The sequence below is a fragment of the Littorina saxatilis genome, linkage group LG12, assembly GCF_037325665.1.
Source record: "Littorina saxatilis isolate snail1 linkage group LG12, US_GU_Lsax_2.0, whole genome shotgun sequence".
NCBI lineage: Eukaryota > Metazoa > Mollusca > Gastropoda > Littorinimorpha > Littorinidae > Littorina > Littorina saxatilis.
In genome coordinates, this window is record NC_090256.1 from 900,455 (window position 1) to 907,294 (window position 6,840).

General features: G+C 45.5%; 1 protein-coding gene across 3 annotated transcripts in view; it reads right to left on the reverse strand.

The window, feature by feature from the left end:
* Positions 1–6,840, reverse strand: part of LOC138981016 (integrin beta-1-like) — a 77,237-nt gene that overhangs the window by 36,814 nt on the left and 33,583 nt on the right. The gene's annotated exons all lie outside the window — the stretch shown is intronic.

Genomic DNA, 6,840 nt, shown 5'->3' on the forward strand with positions numbered 1-6,840 from the left:
ACGATACTATAACTGTGCTCTTAGAGACACAAGAATAAAGTGGCGGACGATACTATAACTGTGCTCTTAGAGACACAAGAATCAAGTGACGGACGATACTATAACTGTGCTCTTAGAGACACAAGAATCAAGTGACGGACGATACTATAACTGTGCTCTTAGAGACACAACAATCAAGTGGCGGACGATACTATAACTGTGCTCTTAGAGACACAACAATCAAGTGACGGACGATACTATAAATGTGCTCTTAGAGACACAACAATCAAGTGGCGGACGATACTATAACTGTGCTCTTAGAGACACAACAATCAAGTGGCGGACGATACTATAACTGTGCTCTTAGAGACACAAGAATCAAGTGACGGACGATACTATAAATGTGCTCTTAGAGACACAGGAATCAAGTGGCGGACGATACTATAACTGTGCTCTTAGAGACACAAGAATCAAGTGACGGACGATACTATAACTGTGCTCTTAGAGACACAACAATCAAGTGACGGACGATACTATAACTGTGCTCTTAGAGACACAACAATCAAGTGGCGGACGATACTATAACTGTGCTCTTAGAGACACAAGAATCAAGTGACGGACGATACTATAACTGTGCTCTTAGAGACACAAGAATCAAGTGACGGACGATACTATAAATGTGCTCTTAGAGACACAGGAATCAAGTGGCGGACGATACTATAACTGTGCTCTTAGAGACACAACAATCAAGTGGCGGACGATACTATAACTGTGCTCTTAGAGACACAAGAATCAAGTGACGGACGATACTATAACTGTGCTCTTAGAGACACAACAATCAAGTGACGGACGATACTATAAATGTGCTCTTAGAGACACAACAATCAAGTGACGGACGATACTATAAATGTGCTCTTAGAGACACAACAATCAAGTGACGGACGATACTATAACTGTGCTCTTAGAGACACAAGAATCAAGTGGCGGACGATACTATAAATGTGCTCTTAGAGACACAACAATCAAGTGACGGACGATACTATAACTGTGCTCTTAGAGACACAAGAATCAAGTGGCGGACGATACTATAACTGTGCTCTTAGAGACACAAGAATCAAGTGACGGACGATACTATAACTGTGCTCTTAGAGACACAACAATCAAGTGGCGGACGATACTATAACTGTGCTCTTAGAGACACAAGAATCAAGTGACGGACGATACTATAACTGTGCTCTTAGAGACACAACAATCAAGTGGCGGACGATACTATAACTGTGCTCTTAGAGACACAAGAATCAAGTGACGGACGATACTATAACTGTGCTCTTAGAGACACAACAATCAAGTGGCGGACGATACTATAACTGTGCTCTTAGAGACACAAGAATCAAGTGACGGACGATACTATAACTGTGCTCTTAGAGACACAACAATCAAGTGGCGGACGATACTATAACTGTGCTCTTAGAGACACAAGAATCAAGTGACGGACGATACTATAACTGTGCTCTTAGAGACACAAGAATCAAGTGACGGACGATACTATAACTGTGCTCTTAGAGACACAACAATCAAGTGGCGGACGATACTATAACTGTGCTCTTAGAGACACAAGAATCAAGTGACGGACGATACTATAACTGTGCTCTTAGAGACACAAGAATCAAGTGACGGACGATACTATAACTGTGCTCTTAGAGACACAACAATCAAGTGACGGACGATACTATAACTGTGCTCTTAGAGACACAACAATCAAGTGGCGGACGATACTATAAATGTGCTCTTAGAGACACAACAATCAAGTGGCGGACGATACTATAACTGTGCTCTTAGAGACACAACAATCAAGTGACGGACGATACTATAACTGTGCTCTTAGAGACACAACAATCAAGTGACGGACGATACTATAACTGTGCTCTTAGAGACACAACAATCAAGTGACGGACGATACTATAAATGTGCTCTTAGAGACACTAGAATCAAGTGGCGGACGATACTATAACTGTGCTCTTAGAGACACAAGAATCAAGTGGCGGACGATACTATAACTGTGCTCTTAGAGACACAAGAATCAAGTGGCGGACGATACTATAACTGTGCTCTTAGAGACACAAGAATCAAGTGGCGGACGATACTATAACTGTGCTCTTAGAGACACAACAATCAAGTGGCGGACGATACTATAACTGTGCTCTTAGAGACACAACAATCAAGTGGCGGACGATACTATAACTGTGCTCTTAGAGACACAAGAATCAAGTGGCGGACGATACTATAAATGTGCTGTTAGAGACACAACAATCAAGTGACGGACGATACTATAAATGTGCTCTTAGAGACACAAGAATCAAGTGGCGGACGATACTATAAATGTGCTCTTAGAGACACAAGAATCAAGTGACGGACGATACTATAACTGTGCTCTTAGAGACACTAGAATCAAGTGGCGGACGATACTATAACTGTGCTCTTAGAGACACAACAATCAAGTGGCGGACGATACTATAACTGTGCTCTTAGAGACACAACAATCAAGTGGCGGACGATACTATAAATGTGCTCTTAGAGACACAAGAATCAAGTGGCGGACGATACTATAACTGTGCTCTTAAAGACACAAGAATAAAGTGGCGGACGATACTATAACTGTGCTCTTAGAGACACTAGAATCAAGTGGCGGACGATACTATAACTGTGCTCTTAGAGACACAAGAATCAAGTGGCGGACGATACTATAAATGTGCTCTTAGAGACACAACAATCAAGTGGCGGACGATACTATAAATGTGCTCTTAGAGACACAACAATCAAGTGGCGGACGATACTATAAATGTGCTCTTAGAGACACAAGAATCAAGTGGCGGACGATAATGTAAATTCATAAAAATACCCAAAGTGTCATTATTTATCGCTATCACGCGCAGTCCCCATTGTTCTTCTGTAAATTCATAGTCAAAACTAAAAATATCGTTTCAATGTGTCATTCCTCTCAAGTGGATAGAGGCATGTTCTCGTCCAATGAAAAGCCTGGCAACATCTGAGATGATGATGCCGAACACTTTTCACGTCGAAATTTCGTTGGACAGAGTCCCTCAAAAACGAGGCTATGGCTGCCTTAAATGGCCCCCAAACCCTCCTTCCCTCTCTCTCTCTCTCTCTCTACCCCTTCTTATCCCAGCGAAGCTGGAGGTATCCCGTGAACGCTATACTGTAATCGATTTGAGAAATGTGCATACCGAATAATACATGATAAAGAAGGATTCTTTGTGCCCGAAAATGGGCCACAGTTGGAGATGGAAGTTCACCAAAAATTGGGACCATACTAACAAAAATACGGTGGGTAAAATTGGCGCCCCCATTTTTTGAGCAAACGCCACCCAAGGCCGCTTTGGACGGGTAGAAATTCTGTACTTTCCAAGTCTATTTGTGTGTGGTTGTTCAAGACTATGGATAAAGCTCGCGTGAGAAGATTACGTCACGGTCAAAAGTCTTTGACGTCAATTATTGCATCATGACGTCATGCCTCCCTGTAGTCTTTCTCTCTCGCGCGGTGTGTGTGTTTGTGTTCATTTAGTGACGTTACTGTTTGTGTGTGTGTGTGTGTGTGTGTGTGTGTGTGTGTGTGTGTGTGTGTGTGTGTGCCCACGCGTGCATGAGTCTGTACTCGTGTGTGTGTGTGTGTGTGTGTATATTTGTGTGTGTGTGTGTGCACGCGTGCATGAGTCTGTACTCGTGTGTGTGTGTGAGTGTGTGTGTGTGTGTGTGTGTGTGTGTATTTGTGTGTGTGTGTGTGTGTGTGCGCACGCGTGCATGAGTGAGTCTGTGCGCACGCGTGCATGAGTGAGTCTGTACTCGTGTGTGTGCGCACGCGTGTATGCATGAGTCTGTACTCGTGTGTGTGTGGGGTGTGTGTGTGTGTATTTGTGTGTGTGTGTGCGCGCACGCGTGCATGAGTCATTACTCGTGTGTGCGTGTGTGTGTGGTGTGTGTGTGTGTGTGCATAAGTGTATGTGTGTGCGTGTACATATGTGTTTGTTTGTAAAGGTGTGTATGTCCGTCTGGCCATATGTGCGTATGGGTGTGTGTTTTGTGTCTATGGGAAGTTTTTGTGAGAGAGTGAGTGAGTGCGTGTGAGTGAGTGTGTGTATGTGTGCGTGTGTGACTTGGGTGTGTGTGTGTGTGTGTGTGTGTGTGTGTGTGTGTGTGTGTGTGTGTGTGTGTGTGTGTGTGTGTGTGTGTGTAAGAAAGACTGAGAGAGAGGGAGAAAGAGTTGAGACTAGTAAAGTGCGCCACACACAAGGCAGAAGTCGCAGCACAGGCTTCATGTCTCACCCAGTCACATTATTCTGACACCGGACCAACCAGTCCTAGCATGCACTACAACCCCATAATGCCAGACGCCAGGCGGAGCCGCCACTAGATTACCAATTTTAAAGTCTTAGTTATGATCCGGCCTGGGTTCTAACCCACGACCTCCCGATCACGGGGCGGACGCCTTATCACTAGCCCAACCGTGTATGTGCCTATGAGTGTGTGTTTTGTGTGTATGAGATTTGTGTGAGTCAATGTGTGAGTGTGTGTGTGTGTGTGTGTGTGTGTGTGTCTGCGGGTGTGTGCGTGCGTACATGCGTGCCTATGTACATGTGTGTGTGTGTGTGTGTGTGGGGAGGGGGGTGTGTGTGTCTGTTTGTATGGGTGTGTGTCTGTTTGTATAAGAGAGAAAAAGAGAGAGAGAGAGAGAGATAGAGAGTGGATGGGTGGGTGGGTGTTTGTACGTGTGCGTAAGTGTATGTGTGTGTGTATGTGTGTTTGTTTATATGTGCGTATGGGTGTGTGTTTTGTGTGTATGCAGTGTGTGTGAGAGAGTGAGTGAGTGCGTGTGAGTGAGTGTGTATGTGTGTACGTGTGTAACTTGGGGTATGTGTGTGTGTGTGTGTGCGTGTGTGTGTGCGAGTGTGTGTGTGTGCGTGTGTGTTTGAGAGAGAGAGAGAGAGAGAGAGAGAGAGAGAGAGAGAGAGAGAGAGAGAGAAACAGAGACAGAGACAGAGACAGAGAGGTTTGTCTTTCGCTGGGGTATGCAGTGCCTTGGCGTTGCACATCTACTTAATTTTTTATCCCAGCGAAGCTGGAGGTATCCCGTGAACGCTATACTGTAATCGATTTGAGAAATGTGCATACCGAATAATACATGATAAAGAAGGATTCTTTGTGCCCGAAAATGGGCCACAGTTGGAGATGGAAGTTCACCAAAAATTGGGACCATACTAACAAAAATACGGTGGGTAAAATTGGCGCCCCCATTTTTTGAGCAAACGCCACCCAAGGCCGCTTTGGACGGGTAGAAATTCCGTAGTTTCCAAGTCTATGGATAAAGCTCGCGTAAGAAGAATACGTCACGGTCGAAAGTCTTTGACGTCAATTAATGCATCATGACGTCATGCCTCCCTGTAGTCTTTCTCTCTCGCGCGGTGTGTGTGTTTGTGTTAGTTTGTGCACATGTGTTGGTGTTACTGTGTGTGTGTGTGTGTGTGTGTGTGTGTGTATTTGTGTGTGTGTGCGCACGCGTGCATGAGTCTGTACTCGTGTGTGTGTGAGTGTGTGTGTGGTGTGTGTGTGTGTGTGTGTGTTTGTGTGTGCGCACGCGTGCATGAGTCTGTACTCGTGTGTGTGTGAGTGTGTGTGTGGTGTGTGTGTGTGTGTATTTGTGTGTGTGTGTGTGTGTGTGTGTGAGTGTGTGTGTGTGTGTATTTGTGTGTGCGCACGCGTGCATGAGTCTGTACTCGTGTGTGTGTGAGTGTGTGTGTGGTGTGTGTGTGTGTGTATAAGTGTGTGTGTGTGTGTGTGCGCACGCGTGCATGAGTCTGTACTCGTGTGTGTGTGTGAGTGTGTGTGTGTGTGTGTGGGTGTTTGTTTGTTTGTTTGTTTGCTTAACGCCCAGCCGACCACGAAGGGCCATATCAGGGCGGTGCTGCTTTGACATATAACGTGCGCCACACACAAGACAGAAGTCGCAGCACAGGCTTCATGTCTCACCCAGTCACATTATTCTGACACCGGACCAACCGGAGTGTGTGTGTGTGTGTGAATGTGTGTGTGCATGAGTTTGCGTGTATGTTTGTGTGTGTATGAGTGTGTATATGTGTTTGTTTGTAAAGGTGTGTGTGTCCGTCTGTCTATGTGCGTATTTGTTTGTTTGTTTCCATAATTATCAGGGCGGTGCTGCTTTGAGATATAACGTGCGCCACACAAAAGGCAGAAGTCGCAGCACAGGCTTCATGTCTCACCCAGTCACATTATTCTGACACCGGACCAACCAGTCCTAGCATGCACTAACCTCATAATGCCAGCCGCCAGGCGGAGCACCCACTAGATTGCCAATTTTAAAGTCTTAGGTATGACCCGGCCTGGGTTCTAACCCACGACCTCCCGATCACAAGGCGGACGCCTTACCACTAGGCCAACCGTGTATGTGCGTATGAGTGTGTGTATTGTGTGTATGAGATTTGTGTGAGTCAATGTGTGTGTGTGTGTGTGTGTGTCTGTGGGTGTGTGCGTGCGTACATGCGTGCGTATGTACATGTGTGTGTGTTTGTGTGGGTGTGTGTCTGTTTGTATAAGAGATAAAGAGAGAGAGAAAGAGAGAGAGAGAGAGAGAGAGAGAGAGAGAGAGTGGGTGGGTTGGTTTGTGCGTGTGCGTAAGTGTATGTGTGTGTGTATGTGTGTTTGTTTGTAAAGGTGTGTATGTCCGTCTGTCTATATGTGCGTATGGGGGTGTGTTTTGTGTGTACAGTGAAGTGTGTGTGAGAGAGTGAGTGAGTGCGTGTGAGTGAGTGTGTACGTGTGTAACTTGGG